This window comes from Scyliorhinus canicula, chromosome 10, assembly GCF_902713615.1.
Source record: "Scyliorhinus canicula chromosome 10, sScyCan1.1, whole genome shotgun sequence".
Classification (NCBI taxonomy): Eukaryota; Metazoa; Chordata; class Chondrichthyes; order Carcharhiniformes; family Scyliorhinidae; genus Scyliorhinus; species Scyliorhinus canicula.
In genome coordinates this window covers 127,111,035-127,135,153 of record NC_052155.1, presented here as the reverse complement: position 1 = coordinate 127,135,153, position 24,119 = coordinate 127,111,035, and the positions used below count along the sequence as shown (strand labels likewise).

At 46.2% G+C, this 24,119-nt stretch overlaps 1 protein-coding gene across 8 annotated transcripts in view; it reads right to left on the bottom strand.

Moving 5' to 3' along the window:
- Positions 1-24,119, bottom strand: part of rbbp8 (retinoblastoma binding protein 8) — a 204,554-nt gene that overhangs the window by 117,592 nt on the left and 62,843 nt on the right. For 2 of the 8 annotated variants that reach the window (XM_038809730.1, XM_038809737.1), the window contains exon 1: positions 4,313-5,542. The exons of 3 other annotated variants lie outside the window; for them this stretch is intronic. The gene's annotated coding sequence lies outside the window, so the exon portion shown is untranslated. Of the gene's footprint in view, positions 1-4,312; positions 5,544-5,914; positions 6,771-24,119 lie in introns of those variants that run through there. 3 more of the 8 variants (XM_038809732.1, XM_038809734.1, XM_038809735.1) reach the window with 3 other exon arrangements.

Sequence of the window (24,119 nt, the reverse complement as noted above, 5' to 3'; positions counted from 1 at the left end):
AATTTTTCCAAACTCCCTTGTGACTTCAAGTGGTCCAGACATTCTGTGCCTTCCAGACTCGCTTGACATCTCTTCTAATTTTGGCTGTGCATCTATCCCTGCTGAACCTTCCCTTTAGATTCCACCCCCCTGCCAAGTTAGTTTAAACTCTCCCCAAAAGCATTAGCAAACCTCCCTGAAAGGACACAGGTCCCATTTCAGTTCAGATGCATCCCACCTGCCTTGTACAGGTCCCACCATCCCCAAAAACAGTCCCAGAAATCTAAAGCTCGTCTGCTCCATTTCTCCAACCAAGCATGCATCTGGATTAACCTCCTATTTCTATACTCACTAGCACGTGACACTGAAAGTAATCCAGAGATTGCTACCTTCTGGGTCCTACTTTTTAAATACTTCCTAGCTCCCTAAATTCTTCTTGCAGGACCTCATCCCTTTTCGGTCTATAACGTTGTTACCAGTGTGTATCACGATATCCGTCTGCTTTTCTTCTCCCTTCAGTATGCTCTATAGCCGTTCAATAACATCCCTGACCTTGGCACTAGGGGGGCAACATACCATCCTGAGTCTCTTGCGTGGCCACAGAAACACTGATCTGTTCCCTTTCAATTGAATCTCCTACCACTACAGCCCTGACTTTCCTCCTCGTCCCCTACTGTGCAGCAAACCCACCTATGAGCCACAAAGTTGGCTGCCACTGCTTGCTCTGCGCAGTCACCTCCCCCAATAGCATCCAAAACTCTATATCGTTAGAAAGGGGAATGGACACCAGGGACTCCTGCACTATCTGCCTTTCTCTACCTTCCTCTCTGTCTGTTTGTTCAATCCTCACATGCAGTGTGACCACATCAGTGAATGTAGTATCCACGACTTGCTCAGCATCACGGATGCTCCACAGTGAATCCACCTTCAGCTCCAGATCCAAAATGAGGTTAGCCAGTAGCTGCAGTTGGACACACTTCCTGCGCACGTGGCCACCAGGGACAACTGAAGCTTCCATAAGTTGTCACAAAACACAGGAGGAGCATATGGTTTTTTTGTTTTAAAATTTAGAGTACCAATTATTTATTTCCAATTAAGGGGCAATTTAGCATGGCCAATTCACCTACCCTGCACATCTTTGGGTTATGGGGGTGAGACCCACGAAGACACGGGGAGGATGTGCAAACTCCAGACGGACAGTGACCCAAGGCCAGGATCAAACTCGGGTCTTCGGCACCCTGAGACAGCAGTGCTAACCACTGCACCACCATTCCGCCCCAGGAGGAGCATATGTGGCCTGCCACCTATCATATGGTTGCAGTCGGTTAATCTTTCTCACAATAAGGTCACCCCATAACAACTTGCCCTAAAAAAAATAGTTAATTTGATTTGAACTATCAATTGGCATTGGGGAATCCAAAGCAGAGGAGAAAATGAATGGAAGAGAAAATAGAGCAGCATTCCCTATTACAACAAATGGACATAATGGATCGACAAGCTGCAGTATGAGCGGCACGGTGGCAGAGTGGTTACCACTGCTGCCTCACAGCGCCAGGAACCCGGGTTTGATTCCAACCTCAGGTGACTGTCTGTGTGGAGTTTGCACTTTCTCACCATGCTGGCGTGGGTTTCCTCCGGGTGCTCCGGTTTCCTCCCACAGTCCAAAGATGTGCAGGTTAGGTAGACTGGCCATGCTAAAATTAATTGCTGCTTAGTGTCCTGAGGTTGGATAGGGATACAGGGCTAGAGCAGGGATTGTGCCTAGGTAGGGTGCTCTTTCGAAGGGTTGGCACAGACACTGAGCGATTCTGAGTACAGAGAGAAAAGCTGTGTGATACCTGTGCCTGTATCAAAATCCATTTGAAGTTCTCACCATTTTCAATTGAGCAAATCAGATGCAAAGCTGATCTGAATGTCCACATATTTTAAAGACAATGATGAACTTATGTGTTCAGAGTCTAAACATCTAAAGAGATCACTTGAATATGTCACAAAAGAGTTCCTGGATGGTCTGGACTTTAGTTTAATATTTGTGGCAGAAGTGTAAATCAGAGTATAAAATTTCATTATGAACTGAGGATATTTCTCCTGCAGCAGCTTTGGCGCCTGTAAAATAACAAAAGAACATTTTCGGAAGATGGAAAAAAAATAATGAGAAATTAGGAAGTTTCAGGTTGAGGAAGTGAGGCAAGACGAAAGGTTTTAGGAACCAAACAGAATGTAGAAGTTGTTCTGCATTACAAGCCAGCTATTTAGCCCACTGTGCTAAACAAGCCCCTGATGATTGTGATGACTGAAAATGTCAGCAATGGAGAACAGGGTGTAGCGAGTGAAAAACTGAGATGCAAGGGGGCAACACACTAGCACACTGGTTAGCACTGTTGTTTCACAGCATCAGAGACCTGGGTTCAATTCCTGGCTTGGATCACTATCTGTGCAGTGTCTGCATGTTCTTCTAGTGTCTGCATGGGTTTCCTCCAGGTGCTCCGGTTTCCTCCCACAAGTGCTGAAAGATGTGCTGTTAGGTGATTTGGAAATTCTGAATTCTCCCTCAGTGTACCTGAAGAGGCGCCGGAAAGTGGAGACTAGGGGATTTTCACTGTAACTTCACTGCAGTGTTAATGTAAGCCTACTTGTGACACTAAAAAAGTTTTAATGGTTAGCGAAGGCTGCAAAAGCAGAGTAGAAGAAAGCCTCAGAAGGAATTATGAATGGGGACAAAGATTTTGAAGTCAATGCATTGTGGAAAGCAGAGGACAGCGAGGAGAGGAATTAAGTCAGGTGAGGGCAGGAGCTAGTGTATTATGGATACAAACAGCAGAATTTTAGCTCAATTGGAATTTGAAATTGGAGCATGGAGAACTGAAATGACAAAGGTCTGAGAGAGGATGCTCCAATGAGAGGAATGAGGTATAGAGAAAGCAGCAGTCAACGTGGTTAATGGACAAGATACATTGTTCTAAGATGAGCCAAACTTAGGGTCAGACAGATCATTGGAGGTTGCACACCATCAGCTTTAGTCTCACAATGCATCCAAAAAGTGAGACATTTTCTGGTGAGGCTACCTGTTGACTGCACACCAATGTGCTTCAAGAGGATCCTTACAGACCTGCCACACATTCTTATGAAAATTCAATGTTTTCAAAAAATATTTTGGGATACAGTACATAATTTGAGACCTGATGAATGGTATCTAATATTCTTCACAAATAATATTCTTTATTAGTGTCACAAGTAGGCTTTCATTAACACTGCAAATCTCCTAGTTGCCACACTCCAATGGCTGTTCGGGTACACGGAGGAAGAATTCAAAATGTTCAATTCACCTAACAAGCACGTCTTTCGGGACTTGTGGGAGGAAACCGGAGTGCCCAGAGGAAACCCATGCTGACACGGGGAGAACGTGCAGATTTCGCACAGGCAGTGACCCAAGTCGGGAATCGAACCTGGGTATCTGGCGCTGTGAAGCAACAGTGCGAACTACTGCACTACCGTGCTGCCCAAAATCAAAGTGGAGAATGTGAGTATCGATCCCACTACCTCTCACATGCAAAGCAAGCACTCTACCATTTGAGCTAATTCACCTGTAAGCATGCTTGCAAGGAACAAGTGACTTTGGACCTAAAGCTTTTCGCCACTGGGGACTTCCTTGCTTAATAGCTGGGTTTGTTGTAGATTAACTGCTCAAGATTTGTTGCTATCATTCTTTGAAGAGTGCATTATCATGGTATTATGCACTTCTTTCACTTCCATACAGCCAACCAAGCTGTTGCAAACTTGGCACTAACCGCACTTATTAGTTATGCATAGTACTAAGAGCTATTGCACTTCAATGCTGTCTAAGTAATTTACAGCATTTGGGATTGAATTATTGAATGAAATAGAACTGGAGTTCAGTGAACAAGATGAAAGACATCATTTATTTTAAAGCCAGAAGTTTCCAGTATTGTTCGGCATGACAAAACATGCCCTCATTCCTTTCTATTCAGCTTCTCACATACAACTGGACTACGACTGGTTAATCAATTACCAAATGAAAGTCTACAGTGCTTGTTTTTTGAGTTTTAACATAATGGATTGTATATCACACTCTAGAAAATGATGAGATCCCTATTCACAGCAAATTCTTTTTCTGACCAATAGTTTCCTACTTCAAAGCTAGATTTAAGAAAATGAATAGATTATCACTTTCTTTTGAAAGAAAATTTACAACACAATGACACTTATGTTTAAAATTTACAGATACGACATCTGATCCTACTAATATCTAAATTTCATAACACAAACTTAACACATAGAAAGTTCACATATATCTTAAAATACAATCACGTACCTTTAAACTTAAATTGTGGGGAAACCTCTTGAGCAAATGTTTAATCTTGGCATTTTCTCGATCTCCAATCCTCACGTGTATTACAGGAGGTAAAATGCATGGACCACACTCGGTCTCTTAAGAAAACTGCTGTTCAGCTCAAGCTGTCTGGTTCTGCTAGGGTATATATGTAAATGCACAATGGATAACCCAATATGCTTTTCACAACTGGTTGAGCAGGTTTGTATACTCTCTGGGACTGGGAATCAAACCAGAATTTGTTGGCATAACAGCCCAGCAAAACTGGTTTTTCACTCAACTGGAAACTGGTTCAACCAGTCTGCATCAAAGGAAAGTTCAAGCTGCAGAGGTGATTCAGGAATCAGCCCGATATACAAAAACAGGCCACACTGTCAACTTCCAATGCATCCAAGTTAAACAGATGAACACAACTCGCTGGATACAACTCCCGTTCAATAACATTTTGAACCAGTTTTAACACAGAATGTTCCATTGCTGCATTTGATTCAGATTTACCATTAAAATTTGATTTTGATATATGAAGGATCAACAGAATAAAAGTCAGGTATTCAACTCAGAAGTAAGGTTCAAAATATAACCCGAGTCTCCACTTGCTTAGTGCTTACGTCCTTAAGCTGCACAGTATGAAACTGAACAAGTTTTGTTTGTCGTAACTGTTCAAGTTAAATTTTATTTTGTACGATGACAAAATGTAAGTAAGCATTGATTCACAGTAAATTCAGTGGAAATGGAAAATAGCTTAAAGAAGAAGCTCCTCTAAGGGATACATTTTTAAAATCTAGAGTACAGAACTAGGTAGAGATGAAAACTACTGGGCTGCATTCCCACTGCTTTCTGCAAGCTAGTTGCAACCTGAAAAATTGCACTTACTCATATTTGAGCACACACACACAACTGCACATTAATGACACAGCCTGTCACATTTTCTGGCATTTGTACTGCAAGCAGTTGCACATGGGATGCCTGTGAAGGTATATTGGGATGGAATGGGTGTGTGGGGAACGGAAATGGACAATACTTCAGATTGCAAGCCCAACAGGCAAGTCCTCAATGAAAGTTGTGGTTGCGTTTGTGAGGATTGCGACTTTAAGTGAAACAATTTTAGACGAATCGTGCATTCCCATAGTAATCAATGTTAAAGCTGGAGTTATGTTCCTTTGCACGTTTCCAACCTGGAAAAACATTTTTAACCCAAAAAAAAGGTACAGATTTAAATACTGTACCACACATAAATTTACAAATAAAATCATGGAATCCCAACAGTGCAGAAAGAAGCTATTTGGCCCTTCGAGTCTGCACGGACCCTCCAAAAGAGCACCCTACCTAGGCCCACTCCCCTGCCCCATCCCCACAACCCCTCCTAATCTGCACATTTTTGGACTGAGAGGGGAAACCGGAGCATCCGGAAGAAACCCGCACAGACACAGGGAGAAAGTGCAAACTCCACACAGTCAACCAAGGCCGGAATTGAACCTAGGTCTCTGGCACTGTGAGGCAGCAGTGCTAACCACTGTGCCGTGTCGCCCTAAATAAATCACAAAATATTCAAGAAATACTGTATAAATTTAAATTTGATAATACTCAAGTCTCTTTCTTCTTAGGCTGTCGTTTGGGCTCAGGAATGACTTATTTCATCTTGGGCTTGATGGATCCAGAGATAGCTGATGAGTCCAATGAACAACCCCCACACTGGCACATGTAGGCTTTGTTACTTGAAGGGTCAGTTAGAGGTGTTGCTTGGAAGTTTTTGGACTCTCTGTGCCCCTTTGACTTAGCCTCTGCATGTTCCCCATATTCAATGCCTTCCCAAATCAATCTTCTCCCATTTTGATCAGTCACGTTGGAGGAGATGTTTGACCTCTTCAGGGATGCTTCGAGGACATCCCTAAAGTATTGCAGTGGAGATCGACTAGAGTGATTTAATCCTTCTAAGCTGGACGTGTGGCTTGGGAAGAACTTGCTGTTTCACCGCTTTTCTTGCCACTAGATTTAGAAAATCCTTTGAAGACACTGCTGGTGCACTACCTCAACTGCTTCAGAAGGGCCAGACATGGGGGGCTTCAAGATTAACTGGGCAATTCCAGAGTCAGCTTCTTAAAGGGTACACCCAGTATTTTTCACCCAAAATGACTTCTGTGTCTCACACAGCAGGTACACCTCGGGATCGAAAATTCAGTTCATCTTGTTGCAGAGTTAAGAAATTGGACTTTTCTTCACAAAAATGCACATTCCAGGCTTCAACATTTTACTTGCAAAAAGAAAAACCTGTTGGTTTGGATATGCTTTCTTCAGAATTTGCTGCTATGCATTTTGTTTTAAATTGAAGCTCCCTCGATTGTAGAGAAACACCTCACTTTCTTGACAATGGTGTCGATTGGGTCACGGGTCAACTTCACATCACTGTTCAAAAACAAGCCAATGTACAATTATGACATACACTGTGCACGATGACGTCAACGCCCATGATGACATAAACAGAAGTCACAATGTAAATCTCGGTCACAGGCCCTAAAGAATAAACAACTTTAAAACAAAATTACATTAAGCAGAGCATCTTAAAAGGGACGTACAGCATTACACCTTAATTTAGAAAAACCTCAGGCAGTTGGCAGCCATGTGTTCAACAAACATTTATCCCTCAAACAACGGCAGTAACAGACTGTTTAGTGATTTATTTATTGTTGTTTGAGGGGTCTTGCTATGTATGAACTGGCTGCCACACTTCCCCACAATATTATTGGATGTAATGCTGTTTGGAAGCTTGTAAAAAATATCATGTAAACACAAATTCATGATTTCTTTTTATTGCAAGAGACCAGGGAGTCGGTCTTCAGTCTGATAATCAGTGACAAACGTGTATTTGCCTAGTGAGTTTTCTCTGGGTCTTTATGGCTTCTGCTGCCACAATTTCTGCAAAAATGCTTTCTTCCTCACAAGTATCATCGGTTTAATTACATTTTAGCATCCCAGTTTTCAGGGTAGCTACGGACTCCATTGTGAGGACATCTAAGGCAATTCCATGGCCATTTCTCCTATAGAAAGGCAATCAGGAAGCTACTGGAAATAACAGAAACTTAGCCGAACTGGGCCACCATCATTTTTGGGAATTCTGCTAGTTTCCCACCAGATCAATTAGATACATTATTGGGACGAACCGATGAAGAATCACCTGGACTATTGCCTTCCTAACATTTTAAAAGAGGTAGCTGCAGAGATAGTGGATGCCTTAATTTTGATTTTCTAGAATTCCTTAGATTCTAGAATAAAAACAAAAAACGGCGTAAAAACTCAGCAGATCTGGCATCATCTGTGGAGAGAGCAACAGAGTTAACGTCGAGCCCATATGATTGATAAAACTCTCAGGGATTGGAAGGTAGAAAACATAAACCTGCTTTTAAAGATATTAAAGAAGGAAGAGACAAAGCTGGGAACTTTAGGTCAGCAGCTAGCCCCAGATTAAAAGGCAAAATGCTAGAATCTATTATTCGGGACATGGTTACTTAAAACAAATCATATTATTAAGCAGAATCGGGACTCAATAATGATTGGGAAATTGTGTTTGACAAATCAGCCAGTTTTCTTTGAGGGTGTAATTATTAGAATGATTAGGGAGAACCAATGGATGGTCTATATTTGCGTTTTCAAAAAACAAACCAACAATCAACAAAGTGACACATAAAATAGGACTTGTGGGGTTGGGGGAAATTGAGGACTGGCTGGTACACTGGGAGAAAAGAATTGGAACAAATGGGCTTTTTTTCAAGGTTGCAGGCAGAAACTAGCAGGGTACAAGGATCAGCAATTTACAATCTATCATCAATAACTCAGATGAGGGGGCTGAGTAAAATATATCCAGGTTTGTTGATACAAAGCTAGGTGGGAAAATAAGTGATGAACCGTCTGTAGAGGGATATAGTAGATAGGTTGGGTGAGTGTTCAGAAACATAGCAAATGGAATACAATGTGGAGCTATCCACTTCATCGGAAAAAAATTAAAAAACAGAATATTCTTGAACGGTGAGAGACTGGGAAACATGTACATTCGGAGGACTGTCCTTGTACACAAATCAAAGTTAACATGCAGATACAGTACAACAGCAATCAGGAAAGCAATGGTATGTCAGCTTTTGTTATGAAGGGATTAATGAATAAGTTAAAAAGTCTCACTACATTCGTACAAGCATTGTTGGGGCCATACCTGGAGTAGTATGTGTAGTTTTGATTTCCTTATCTAAAGAAGGACATACATAGCCTTGAAAATTCACTCGGCTGGTTCCTGCAAAGAGGGGATTGCCCTTTGAGGCTAAATTGAGTAGATTCGACCTATATCCCCTGGAGTTTAGCCAAATAAGAGTTGATCTACTTAAAACATGAAAACTCTCATTGAGACATGAGGGATATCAGCATAAGTTCTGAGAAAATGCCTTCCCTGGCTAGGGAAGCTAGGTCAAGGCGTCACAGTCTCAGAATAAAAGGTAAATTGGCTATTTAGGACTCAATGAGGAGAAATTTCTTCTTAAAGGGTTGTGAATCTTTGGAATTCTGTAGCCCAGATATTGTGGATATTTAGTCATTGAGTATATTCAAGACAACTGTTTATTTTTATATTTTTATTAAGGCATTTGCATATGCATTAAACACAATCAAAACGAGAGTAAGAACAAACAGAAAACCTCATAACAAATAAATAACCCCTCAACCCTACACCTTAATGTTCCTTGAAGAAGTCGATAAACGGCTTCCAGCTCCAGGCAGATCCATCCACTGATCCCCTTAAGGAGAACTTTATTTTTTCCAGCCTCAGGAACTCTGCCAGGTTGCTCACCCACACCCCCGGCTTCGGTGGCTCCGAGTCCCTTCACTCCAACAAAATCCGTCTCCTGGCTACAAGGGAGGCCAAGGCCAAAATGACGGCCTCTCTCGCCCCCTGGACTCTCTCGGGTCTTCCGACACACCAAATATCGCCACTTCTGGACTCGAAGCCACCTTCACTTTCAGCACCTCAGACATTACATCTGCGAACCTCTGTCAGAACCCCTTCAGCTGCAGACATTACAAAACATGTGGACAGGGTTCACGGGCCTCCCTGTGCACCGCCCACACCTATCATCCACCCCCTCAAAGAACCTGCTCATCCTTGCCACCGTCATATTCACCCTATGCACTACCTTGAACTGAATAAGGCTGAGCCGAGCACACGACAAAGATGCATTTACCTTCCTCAAAGTCTCCTCTCACAAACCTGCCTCCACTTTCCCACACCCCCACACCCACTCAACTCCTCCTCCCACTTCCGTTTGAGTTCTCCCATCAGGGCACCTTCTTTACCCGTGGGGATTTCCTCGCCTACAAAACCCCCCAAATCAGAGCATTCGTTTTACTGGAAAAAGATTTTGGAATGAAGATCAGGAGGTCTGGAAAGCAAACAAAAGCCTCGGGAGTACCATCATTTTCACTGTTTGCACCCGTCCTGCTAGTGATAATGCGAGCACATCCCACCTCCTAAAATCCCTCATTTGTTCCACCAACTGTGCCAAATTCAATATATGTAATTATTCCCATCCCTATGCCATCGGAATGCCCAAATACCTGAAACTCGCCCCCACTATCTTACGGCAGCACGCCCAACCTCCTCCCCTGGCCCCGTGTCTTGATCAGGAAAAGCTCACTCTTACCCATGTTTAGCTTGCATCCGGAAAACCAGCCAAACTCCTCCAAAATGTTATAATTCCCCCAATACCTCCCAGTGGGTTCGATATAGAGCAGCAGATCGACCACATATAACGAGACCCTGTGGTCCACCCCCACCCCTCCCCTGCATTATCCCTTCCCAACTCCAAGACACTCGAAGCACCATTGCCAGTGACTCTATTGCTAAGGCAAAAAGCAACAGGGAGAGTGGGCATCCCTGCCTTGTCCCATGGTGTAGTCCGAAGTACCCCAAACTCACCCAATTTGACCGTACGCTCCTACCTGCATCCTATACAAAAACCGAACCAAGTTTACAAACCCCTGTCTGAATCCGAACTATCCGAGCACTTCCCACAGATACTCCCATTCCACCTGATAAAGCGCCTTCTCCGCATCCATGACGACTCCACCTCCATCTCCTGTCCCTCCGGAGGCATCATTATCATGTTTAATAATCGCCTAACGTTCGCCAACAGATGTCTCCCCTTTACAAACCCCGTCTGGTCATCCCCTTACACCCACGGCACAGTGTTCAATCCGCGAGGCCAAGATCTTGGCCAGCAGTTTGGCATCCACATTTAGCAGCGATATTGGGCGGTGGGACCCACACTGCTCTAGGTCCTTATCCTTCTTCAATATTAAGGATATCGAAGCCTGCGATAACGTTGGGGGAGTTCTCCCTTATCCCTCGTCTCATTGTGTGCCCTTACCAGCAGGTGCCCCAGCTCCCCAGATGAAATTCTACTGGAAACCCATCCAGGCCCAGGGCCTTCCCCGCCTAAATCGTCCCCATACCCTCAATCACCTCTACCAATTTTACAGGGGTTCCCAATCCCTTCACCAGGTCCTCCTTTGGGGAACTCCAAATCGTCCAGGAATCATCTCATTCCCTCCCCCGGCCAGGGGCTGCGTTTCATAGTGCTTCTTCTAAAACTTCTTGAAAACTCCATTCACCCCCACTGGGTCCAGAACCGCTCCATCCTTCCCATCCTTCACCTTTCCGATCTCCCTCGCAGGCTCCTGCTTCGTAAGGTAGTGAGCCAACATCCTACTCGCCTTCTCCCCATACTCATACACTGCCTCCCCTGACCCTCCGTAACTGCCCCATTACCTTCCCCGTGCACACCAACCCAAACACCATCTAGAGCTTCTGTTGCCCCTTCAACACCCTGCCTCTGGGGCCTCCGAATACATCGTATTCATTACAGGATCTCATCCACCAGCCTGGCCATCTCTGCCCGCTCCAGCCTATCCCTATGCGCCCGAATTGATATAAACTCCCTTCCTGCCCACTGTCTTAAGTGCCTCCCATAACCTAGCAGCCAAAACCTCACCAGTGCCATTCAGCTCCACATACCACCAGATGGCAGACCTCACCCATTTGCACACCTCCTCATCCGCTAGCAACCCCACGTCAAGTCTCAACTGGGGGCGCTGGCTGCCCCCCACCCCCGGTCTACTTGCAAGTCCACCCAGTGCTGTGTATGGTCAGAGACCTCAATCGCTGAGTATCCAGAGTCAACAACTCCTGCCAGCAGTGTTTTGTCCACCACAAAATAATCGATCCGCGAGTACACCCTGTGCACCGGGAGAAATACAAAATTTCTGATAGGGCCGACCCTTTACCCTTCTTCATCTTCACCTGCGGTGCACAAAGAATTTCTTGCTCCAACAACTCCTTCCTTCGCATTTCTAGTTGCAGATCCATCCACCGACACCATCAGAGGAGCTTTACTTTCCCCTGCCATCTCTACACCTTTTATCCACCCAGCAAACGGGGAAAAGGACCGAAAAAACTACCTCGAGCGGGAGCTGCCAAATATGCGACCACTCAGTATGGCCGCTACCGGATGTCTCAAGACAACAACTGTTGATTAGATTTGGGAAGACAAGGAAATTAGGGGATATGGGAATGGTGTGGGCAGGTGGAGTTTAGCTAGATCATTCAGTATGATCTTATTGAATGACAAAGAAAGTTTGAAGAGCCAAATGGCTCAGATCCTATTTCTTATGCACGTGCCACTCGTGCCTGATATCATTCTAGTAAATCTGCTTAGCACATCTTTTTTGGCTTTGCCATCCTTCCTGTACTGTGACATCTAGAATTGAACATGTACTTACATTTTCCTTTCTTTGGTATTAAATGGTGGTTTTTGTTGGTTCAATGTTCATCAATCTCTAGCAGATTCCTGATTCCTTGCGGCACGGTAGCACAGTGGTTAGCACTGTTGCTTCACAGCCCCAGGGTCCCAGGTTCGATTCTGACTTGGGTGACTATCTGTGCGGAGTCTGCATTTTCTCTCCGTGTCTGTGTGGGTTTCCTCCGGGTGCACCGGTTTCCTCCCACAGTCCAAAGATGTGAAGGTTAGGTGGATTGGCCATGCTAAATTGCCCTTCGTGTCCAAAAAGGTTAAGTGGGGTGACTGGGATAGAGTGGAGGTGTGAGTTTAAGTGAGGTGCTCTTTCCAAGGGTCAGGGCTGACTCGATGGGCCGAATGGCCTCCTTCTGCACTGTAAATTCTATGATTTCTGCCGAATAAATGCCCTTGGAATTGCTTTAGTTGTCATCACAATGGAGTCAGCAGCTACACTGAAAATGGGGGTACCAAAATGTAATTAAAACCATTGGATTATTTATTTTCTTACATTGATTTCTTATTCCCTTATTTCCAGAATATTTATGTGTCTTCTACTGCTTGGACAGATACATGTATTTATTTAATGCTGCTGTCATTTCCTTATTTCCCATTATAATTTCAGCTGTCTTTGTCTCCCATGAGTCTAGTTTACTTTTGACTAATTTCTTGTATTTGCATGTAGAACATACAGTGCAGAAGGAGGCCATTCGGCCCATCGAGTCTGCACCAACCCACTTAAGCCCTCACTTCCACCCTACCCCCGTAACCCAATAACCCCTCCTAACCTTTTTGGACACTAAGGGCAATTTAGCATGGCCAATCTACCTAACCTGCACGTCTTTGGACTGTGGGAGGAAACCGGTGCGCCCGGAGGAAACCCATGCAGACACGGGGAGAACGCGCAGACTCCGCACAGACAGTGACCCAGCGGGTAATCGAACCTGGGACCCTGGTGCTGTGAAGTCACAGTGCTAGCCACTTGTGCTACCGTGCTGCCCACATTATAGAAACATTTCTATCTGCTTTTATGTTTCATGCTGGTCTACTCTCTTTCCTCATCAATTTCTTGGTCCTCCTTTGCTGAATTCTCAAATCCTCCCAACACTCGGATTATTACTCTTTTTGACAACATTGTAAACCTCGGCCTTTAACCTAACACTATCTGCTTTTTAGCCATGGTTGGAAACTTGAGGGCTTTTGTGTCCTTTAAAAAAGGCTTCAAAGTTTGTTTGCAGTTCTTATGGTCCTGGACCAGACGCCCAAGCATTTGGTAAGATGCCGTGAAGGACCAATTACTTTTTGTTTAAAGCAGACAAAGTTTGATAGTAAAGATACTCACTAATGGAATAAAACCACAAGATTCCACGGGTTTTGAACAAGCAAATTAAACTTTACCATACAAGTTCAAAAAGATAAAACAACTTACAATATCTTATACTCCAGTCAGGATTCGTATGAAGTACATATGAACTAACAACCAAACTATTGCCCACCACGTTGCAAACTATATGGCAGATGCGACCAAGACAGACTCCACGGATTTCTTAACAACCCAACCCCATGTCTGTAAACACAGACGGTGAGATTTAATGAAAATGCTGCTAAGTGTAGTAGTAAGCAAGAACTGCTGCAAGCTTCCAGATGCTTGGCCCGTCGAGGCTGTCACTGCTATCAAACATTAATTGGTCCACTTAACAAGGCCCCACGGGAGCATTGCCGAGAGCGTCAACACCATGGTGCAGACATCGGGGAGACACCAGAGCTGGCAGAGTCAGATGGCGCATGGCAGCTGGGGCCCTTCCGTCCCGAGGTGAGCCCCAGGGCCGTATGGCCACCAACCGGGTGGAGATGCCAACCGAGAGCCACCAGCCACCCCTGAGACACGTCCCTCTGATAGCAGCGCATCTAGCAGTCAGCGCCCGGAACAGGGTGGTACGGCAGGGCATGTGTCACCGAGTAGTGTGCCAGGACCCTCTGGCCTCAGAGCCCCCAAAGGACAACCGCCAGGGCATCGAAGGCCACAGGATGCAGAAGGCTGCCTCCACTTTAAAAAAAAAAATAAATTTAGAGTACCTAATTTTTTTTCCAATTAAGGGCCAATTTAGCGTGGCCAATCCACCTAGCCTGCACATCTTTTGAGTTGTGGGGGTGAAACCCATGCAGGCATGGGAAGAATGTGAAAACTCCACACGGACAGTGACCCAGGGCCGGGATTCGAACCCGGGTCCTCAGCACCATAGGCAGAAATGCTAACCACTGTGCCACCATGCTGCCCCTGCCTCCACTTCTGATGTGCATCCTGGAGTCATACAAATATGTAATGAGTACGGAGGGCTAAGCAAGTGGAGGATCACTGGGAGGGCATGGTGGGGGGGGGGGTGGAATGTGGCGAGTGGGGCTGTACCATCGGGAGAGTGGGGCAGTTGGGGACATATTTGTGCACCATTAAAGTCGGTTGGCCTCGATCAGTATGATGCCTCTGTCACTTGTTCAGCAATGCGGGCCAAGCACCAATCCCATGCCCCCTCCTCCCGGTCAAGGGGGCCTGGATTTCTTTCCCTCCCTCCCCCTCCCACCACATCACATGCAGGTGATAGATGCGAGCGAGCACTCAGCAGACAGGCAGGGATCAGACTATGGCACTGAACGAGGAGCTCCAGCGCTCAGCGGGTTATCACCCCCCTGCCCTTGACAGTGACCCGCTGAGAGTGCTGACTCAGTCCAATCACCTCGAGTGACATTACACAGACCCTGGTAGGGTAGGAATGGGGGTGGGGGGGGGGGGGGGGGGTGGTGGTGTGGAAGAGATAGGCAGAGGGATGGGGTGGGGAGGGGGCAGCGAAAAGGGACCATGTCATATGGTGAGCACGAGTGCCGCCTTGACCCATCAGGCTTGCCAGACTCTCGCTGCTCCCACCTGTCGTCCGCCCTCTTGCTGATCCTGCTCGAGCGAATCGTCCAGTCCCTCCTGGTTCAGCATCTCCTAGTCCTTCATTAGGTGTACCCGAACGGGTGCCAAAGCATGGCGACTAGGGGATTTTCACAGTTACTTCTTTGCAGTGTTAATGTAAGCCTACTTGTGGCACTAATAAAGATTATTGTTTTTCTCCTCGGAGGTGGCCACATGTTCCTCCCCCTCCACCTCCAGCACGTCATCCCGCTGCTGTGCCAGGTTGTGGAGGGCACAGCAGACTACCACAATGCAGGTGACCATCCTGCAAGTGTACTGCAGTGAACCGCCCGAGCATTGAGGCATTGGAACTGCATTTTGAGCAGTCCGTGAACCGCTCAATGACAGACCGGGTAGCCACATTGGCCCCGTTATATCAGGTCTCCGCATCGTACTCCAGCCGCCGTACTGGCGTCATTAGCCAGGTCCTCAGCGGGTACCCCTGATCCCCAAAGAGCCAACCGGCCATCCTGGGGTGGTCCTCAAAGAGGCCGGAGATGTTAGACTGCCCCATGATGCAGCTGTCATGCACATTCCCTGGCATGATCTTCATGCGGTACTTTCACACGAGCTGAATGTTCAGGGAATGGAACCCCTTCCTGTTGATGAAGGGGCCTCTCAGACGGCGCAGTGAGCGTCAAGCGACATGCGTGCAATCTATTACCCCCCTAGACCGGAGGCATCCCTGCGATGGTGGAGAATCCTGCTGCCGGGCATCTTGTTGGGCTTGGTCCAGGTTGAAGTTTATATAGTTCTCTGTCCAGGCAAACAGGACATCAAACAGTTCATGGATACACTTGTGGGCTGCAGCTTGTGAGATGCTGCACAAGTCTCCGCTCGAGCCTTGGAATATTCCCATGGTGTCTAGGTTTACAGCCAAGTCCGCAAAGACATGGCATAGGTGCCACACAGTCTCTTGTTGAGGCACATGCTGTGTGTCATCTGTTCGAAAGACCAGCAACACCCGTACAACTTGGGCCACCGCCGGCCTCCCCCTCTGGGTCTCTCCCTGCCTGTTGTGCGATGGGTCTGCAGAGTGTGATGCACGGCTCTGCACATGGGCTGCCACCTCGGGCTCTGTCGACAATGCCTTCTGGCTGCCTGGCCTGCCAGCGGCACCACCAGGGCAAATTCGGCAGGATCCAAGATATTTTCCATCCCGTGTAATATCTATAAGGAATTGGGATAGGATGCGAGACTGATAACCACTGGGAACTCCCCAGTCCCCCATCACTCCCCACACCCCTGCACGCCCTGCTCATAGACCCCCAGCCAAAGCGGGTCCCGTGCACACTGAACCCCAGACCTTGTACCCCAGACACCCGCAGTAATGTTACCTGAACTAGGGTGCTGATCCTCTCCCCGGTGCAGGCACCCACCCTCTGCCATGGTACTGTCCCTGGTACTGGGGCCCAGCCACTGGGTGGTCGGATGCCCCTGAAACGGGATCATAAGGTCCAGGGGTAAGCCATCTGGTCTGTCATTGAGCGGTGCATGGACTGCTAAAAATGAAGGGGCATCCATCTCCCTGCAACATCCTACCCCCCATCCCCCCACACAGAGGCTGAGCCCCTGGGGCTCCCCCCCTCCCTCCGAGCACCGGGGCAGCAACACCAGCGCCCCCGGGCTCTGTGCTTGTGAACAAAGATGGCTGCGCACCTCCTCGGTCTTCACAGCAGCCCTTCATCCAGGTTCACGTTTTTGTAAAGGAATACTTATCGGCCCCTGTGTGACCACTCATTGGGGAGGCGGTTCAATCATGGGAGACAGCTCGATTGGGGGGTCGCTCTCATTAACTGTATGGAGGTTGGGCTTAAGTGGTGATAATTGGTTCCTCGTCACGCTCAGGAGGGGTCCTGATTTCACCAACGTGAGCAGGTTGGTTAGGTCGCAAACCGATCAGTGCCCGATGCGGTTCTCTATTTTGGCCTCTCCCGTGATTTAACGGCCTCGTCGCACTCTCGCTTAAGTGCAACTTAAGCCAACTGCAGGCCTTTTTTTCAATTTGGGAGCCACTTTCTCAGCTCCTCGTTCTTAACTTGGACATCACCTGTCCCCTGCTTGGGACTCTTCTAGATTACATCACTGTGCGCTCAGCTCCCAGGTCACATGATCGGAGTATTTGCACTTTTATTTTCTATTTGCACAAGTTCACTGTTGCTAATTTGGCCAAACCTTTTAAAATTGTGCACACGCCACCCACTCCTGGCATTCGCGAAAACTCCAAGGCCTGTTGGGATTGGAGGTCCCAGCCTCCGCCCGACTTTAAGTTAAGTCTGGATCTCATCACACAGCCAAATGAAGTATTTTTGTTGCTGTTGTAATATAGGAAACCTCACAAAAGTTACACACAGAAAACATCCAAAACAGGGATGTGATAATGACCAGATAACTGTGTCTTGTTATACTGAACTCGGGGATAAATGTGGACCAGAACACTGAGGATAATTCCCTCCTCTTCCTCAAAACAGTGCCATTGGATCTTTCGCATCCATCAAAGCAGGCAGATAAACCTCAGTACAACGTCTCAACTGAAAGATGGCGGGCTGGATTCTCTGTTTTTGGGACTATGTCCCCACACCGTCATAAAGACTGTGGACTTTCACACCAGGAAAAACTGCATATTCCTCACCCTGCAGGGGGCCAGCAGGGACCCGGCGTAAATCTAGCAACTTTTGCTACAAATATGGGCCCCTGCACTTCCGGGTCGGAGGCCGCGCATGCGCACGGCGGCGGCTTGCACAGCCGCGTATAAGGCCCTCCGATCGGCCCGCCCCCGACCAGGGCAGCCGCGGGCTGAGACCTCAGCCGCCACACTAGTTTCTCGACCGGCCGGATCATGCGTGGTCCACGCCATAGGGACTTCGGCTGGTATGGGGCAGAGAATGGCAGAGCGGGCCTCCAACCACAGCCCCAGGTGGTGCTGCGCGGCAGACTCAGTTTCGGGCCCCGGGGAACCGACGCCAGTCCCGATTCCATGCTGGGAACTGGATTCTCCGCCCCGGCGCCAGCCACGATTTCAGCGTCGGGGTTTGGAGAATCCAGTCCAGCATCTTTCAGATGGCAACACAACACTTCCTCAACCTTGAGTTTTGTGCTCTGGTTCTGGAGTAGGACTTGAACCCAGAAACTTCTAATTGAGATGTGAAAGTGCCACAAAGGAATGTCTATCTGTTGCAAATTATGTATTGGTTCTGTTCCATCATATCTTTTTAATATAGTTTTCAATCTACCTCACCTAACTTAGGTTATGGGGTTATGGGGATGTGGACCTGAGTAGAGTGATCTTTTGGATGGTTAGTGCAGACTCGATGGGCCGAATGGCCTCCTTCTGCAATGTAGGGACTCTATGATTCTAACTTATCCCTTACACCTAAGCAGTTTGCTTTTACATTTAAGATTCCAGTCCAATCACTTTCAAATTCAATATAAACTAACAAATTACAGTCGCTCTTCTCCAGAGGCCCCTTTACAACAAGGTTATTCATGAATCATTTATCATTGTACAATACTAGATCCAAAATAGCTGTTTCCTAGTTGGCCCCTTGGGATACTGTACTAGAAAACAATCACATACACATTCCATAAACCCAGCCTCCACATTATTACTGGAAATTTGGTTTGTCCAGTGTCAAGATTAGAATCTCCACGATTACTGTTACCCTTGTTACATGCATCTCTAATTTCCTGATTACATTCTGTCCTATACTACAGCTACTGTAGACATTAGAGGAACTGGAATTGTTATCCGCAGAAACAAAGGTTAAGGAAAGATTTTATAGAAATCTTCAAAAATCTGAACAGTTTTATCTTCGAAAGTCTAAACAGTTTTTCGAAGAGTAATTAAGAAGAAACTATTTCCACTGGCAGGGAATCACTAACTGGGAGTACAGATGCAAAAAAAGAGAAAAGATGGGGCGAATTTGTTTGCATATAGTTGGCTATAACAATCTGGAATGCTCTGGCGGAAAGAATGGTGGAAGCAGATTCAATAATAAACTTTCGAAACGGAACTAGATATATACTGAAAAAGGAAAGAAATTGCAGTTCTACGGGGAAAAAGCAGGGAATGGGGACTATTTGGCCATCTCGAGCACAAATGACTTAATGGTCTCCTTTGCTGCTCCACTATGATGCAATTTTGTACAATGGTCATTAACAATCTTTTCCATCATCGGACCTTGTCCTTTGCTTCACCAGAGGCATTGCATTTTTGAACTCATTTGTCTTCAAATCTCTGAATAAACATTCCCCCTTTGAATGTTTGAGCCAAGGGAATTTTTGTCTTCCTTTTACAAAAACTAAACCTTCTCTGATGTCAGTAGTTAGAAGATACTCACTCCTCAAAAACCTTCCCAAATCACAACATTTTCAAAATAACATTCTAACCACGTGTTTTAAAAAAAACCCACAATTGAAGCATTGCAATACGCTGCAAGCGCAGGCTTGCTTGTCCGGCAGTTACATGTAATTCTAAATATTTCCGTACAAGAATTCGTAACAGAAATTTGCAGCATAACCCATCCCTCTATGGTATCATACAAAAATGTTAATGGAGCATAGGGTTTGTTTAAACATGTCCATTAGCTGTATTTTTCCCAGTAGTACAGGAGCTACTGTAAAAAGAGTCATTTTACTGAAATTCATTACCATATGAATGTGATGCTCACAATTTAATATAAAACCAACTTCACAGGACTAAAACAGCCCTTTGTCTCAAAATTAGGTATTATGGGATAAATTCAGGATGTTCACTAATGTTTTTTTAATTTTCGATAAACCTAACCATTCGGAAGCTATTCAAACTACTGCTCTAATTCAGAGGTACCTTCACAATCAATGTGCTTATTTTCAAAACTATAATTGAATGGTTCTGAATCACAAGCACAATAAGGACCCGAAGGAATAGAGTTTTGATCTCAAGGTTGTCTTGCACTGAAGTTCTCTTTCTTCAAATTTATCAGATCTTGCCTAGATCACTTGATGAAATGCCAGGTAGAAGTGAGTCATTGAACAGATTGAATCATAAAGAAAGACAATTCCCAAAAACCTATTTTGGCATAGCCATGGCACCCACTCTACATGTTTAATGAATTCCAACACAACTGTAGAGAGACATAGCACAGAACTTGCAAACAGCACTGTTGCTGACTTATTATCTCTTTTATTGTCCATATTTCGCAAGGATGAAATATCAAGTTTAGTGAATGAAGCTGAAACTGTTTAGGGATTGACTGGCTTCCTGTCAGTTAATAATTCACAGGAAAATGACAAAATCCAGTTGTGTCAGATCTCACCATTTCCAGCCTGCCTGATACGAAGTGGAACCACATTTATCTCTTACAAAGAGAATGCTTGTCAGAGGACAGAGAATTCCTCAACAGGAGTTTCCACTCCTGAAATTGTAATGGGATCTTGCAGAAATGTAATCCTTTCATCACAATGTAATTCTGCTCACATTACTCTACCGAGCTCAAATTATTCATACAACACATTGAAAAAAAGGCCTTTCCTGTAATAATATCTCAAAGCTAACATCTGCTGGTTTCTCTCTATACAGTCACAGAGAAAGGCACAATCATACAGCTTATCCAAAACAAAGATGATAACAAGGTTTTCCGTGCAGGCTGCATCGTAGTAGGGCTAAATGTAAAGTGTAAAGACGCCATTGCCCCAGATGTCCATAGGCTGCTTTCCCCTTTGAGGGGAGAGCTGACTGGTGGGGATTTAACCTGAGGATAATAATAATAATAACAATATATTGTCACAAATATGCTTCAATGAAGTTACTGTGAAAAGCCCCTAGTCGCCACATTCCGGCGCCTGTTCACCTCACCTCAGGCGACGGGCAAGGTTAAGGTGGACCTTCATGGATAACTTCAGCCGGTACGGGAATTGCACCCGGTATCACTGAATAACATAGCATAGAAGAGGCCCTTCAGCCCATCGAGTCTGCACCGAAGCATGAAAAAACACCTGACCTGCCTGCCTAATCCATTTGCCAGCACTTGGCCCATAGCCTTGAATGTTATTGTGGGCCAAGTGCTCATCCAGGTACTTTTTAAAGATGGTGAGGTAACCCGCCTCTACCACCCTCCCAGGCAGTGCATTCCATTTTGTCTAACTTAATTTCTTTTAAAATTTAAAGTGCCCAATTTTTTCCGCCCCATTTAAGGCAATTTAACGTGGCCAGTTCACCTATCCTATAGATTTTTGGATTGTGGGGTGAGCCCCACGTAGACACGGGGAGAATGTGCAAACTCCAAATGGGCAGTGACCTGGGGCCAGGATCTAACTTGGGTCCTGGTCGCCATGAAGCAGCAGTGCTAACCATTGCGCTACCGTGCTGTGCCCCTGGCAGTGCATTCCAGACCATCACCAACCTCTCGGTAAAAAAGGTTTTTCCTCAAATCCCCCTAACCTCCAACCACTGACTGTGAACTTGAGTCCCCTCGTAACTGACCCTTCAACTAAACAGAACAAAACAGGCACCATCGGGAGAGTGGGGAATTATTACACACAATAAACACCCTTGTGCGCAAACAGCATGATGCCTCTGTCACTTTCTTCCGGAATGCGGGCCAACTTCCGAACCCTTGGCCCATCTCTCCAGGCATCATCCCTCCCCCTCCCCCCTCCAATTAGCACTCACTAACCTTTCGGCCGTGGACATGTCCCCGGAGCTGTGTTCCATGCCCTGAGTGTTCCAATGTTGGCTGCTGCGTGTGTGGTGTTGCCTCCCAGTGTTCAAGCATCGCGGTGTGATTGGGATGCTAGGCAATGACTCCCACATGCTACATGGCCCGCCTACCCACGGAAATACACTTGGGTTGTGTGAAGTGCTTACTTAACCACGATTGCCAATTTCTTATTCGCAATAGCCTTCAGCCGCATGGCCAGAGGCCTAGCAGGCTGGGAGCAGGCCTGTTGCATTGCAAATTGGTTGGCACCTGGCGCGTTCTCATTTTTAGCCACTCCCGCTATTCACCGGCCTTGATTTGCTCAAGCAAGAGTGCAACGAGACCGGAGAATCGCGCCCAATATGTTGCTCATCCCTATTCTCCTGCTTTCTCCCCATTACCCCTGAACCCTGATTAATCAAGAACCTACGATTCACCACCCTCTGGCTGAAGAAATTCCTCGTTATTTCTGCATTAAAGGATCATCCCTTCAGTCTGAGGTGGTGCCCTTGGGTTCTAGTTTCTCCGACTAGTGGAAACATCCTCTCCACGTTCACTCTATCCAGGCCTCTCAGTATTCTTTTAGTTTCAATGAGATCCTCCCTCATCCTTCTAAACTCCATCAAGTACAGGCCCAGAGTCCTCAAGCGCTCCTCATATGACAAGTCCTTCATTCCGGGGATCATTTGTGTGAACCTTCTGTGGGCCCTCTCCATGGCCAGCACATTCTTCCTTAGATACAGGGCCCAAAACTGCTCACAATATTCCAAATGGGGTCTGACCAGAGACTGATGATTTGATTTTTTTTTTGATTTTTGATTTGATTTATTGTCACATGTACCGAAGTACAGTGAAAAGAATTTTTCAGCTGCCAAGTCAATGTACGCAGTACGTAGTAGACAAAAGAATAATCAACAGAGAACATTGACAAATGGTACATCGACAAACAAACAGTGATTGGTTACACTGCAGAACAAGGGGCCAAACAAAGCAACTACATGAGCAAGAGCAGCATAGGGTGTCGTGAATAGTGTTCTTACAGGGAACAAATCAGTCCGAGGGGGAGTCGTTGTGGAGTACTGTAGCTGTGGGAAGAAGCTTTTCCCGTGTCTGGATGTGTGAGTCTTTAAACTTCTGTACCTTCTGTCTGATGGAAGGGCCTGAAAAAAGGCAATGCCTGGGTGGGAGGGGTCTCTGATAATGCTGTCAGCCTTCCTGAGGCAGCGGGAGGTGTATACAGAATCAATGTGGGGGTGGCAAGCTTGTGTGATGCGTTGGGCTGAGTTCACCATACTCTGCAGTTTCTTGCGTTCTTGGGCCGAGCAGTTGCCATATCAGGCTGTGATGCAGCCGGATAGGATGCTTTCTATGGCACATCTGTAGAAGTTTGCAAGAGTGAATGCAGACATGCCAAATTTCATAAACTATCAAGGAAGTAGAGACGTTGTTGGGCTTTCTTGACTGTTGCATCAATGAGAGTGGACCAAGACAGACTGTTGGTGATGGTGACCCGCAGGAACATATCCTTGTGGGGCTCCGGTGTTGAGGACTATTGTGGAGGAGGTGCTGTTGCCTATCCTGACAGATTGCTGTCTGTTAGTGAGGATGTCGAGGATCCAGCTGTACAGGAGGGGTCAAGTCCAAGATTGCAGAGTTTGGTTGTTTGTCTTGTTGGGATAATGGTGTTGAAGGCAGAGCTGTAGTCGATGAACAGCAGTTATACGACCTCAACAGTACATCCTTGCTCTTGTATTTTAGCCCTCTTGACAGGTCTGAGGCGTTCAAGTCAAGCGACCCTGACCTATACAAGAAATCCAGGTACGACCTCCCCAAAGTCATCAGGGATGCCAAGAGACAATATCAGACCAAACTAGAGTCACAGACTACGTCACGGACTATTGTCGGTTGTGGCAAGGGCTACAAAGTGAAGCTGAGCAGAATCTCCGGCAGCAGCGCATCACTCCCCGATGAACTCAATGCATTTCATTCTCGGTTCAAGCAAGAAGCCATCAAGCCGCTGTTACCTGCCCCAGCAGCCGCAGACACACCCAAAACCACTGGCACAGATTCCAAAGTCAGATCAGCCTTCCTGAAAGTGAACCCTCGGAAGGCGATGGGTCCTGACGGGGTCCCTGGTCATGCACTCAGATACTGCGCAGACCAGCTTGCAGATGTGTTCACAGACATCTTCAAGCTCTCCCTACTCCATTCCAAGGTCCCTACCTGCTTCAAGAAAACCACCATCATACCAGTTCCAAAGATGAACCAGGCCAACATGCCTCAACGACTATCGTCCAGTGGCCTTGACATGGATCGTAATGAAGTGC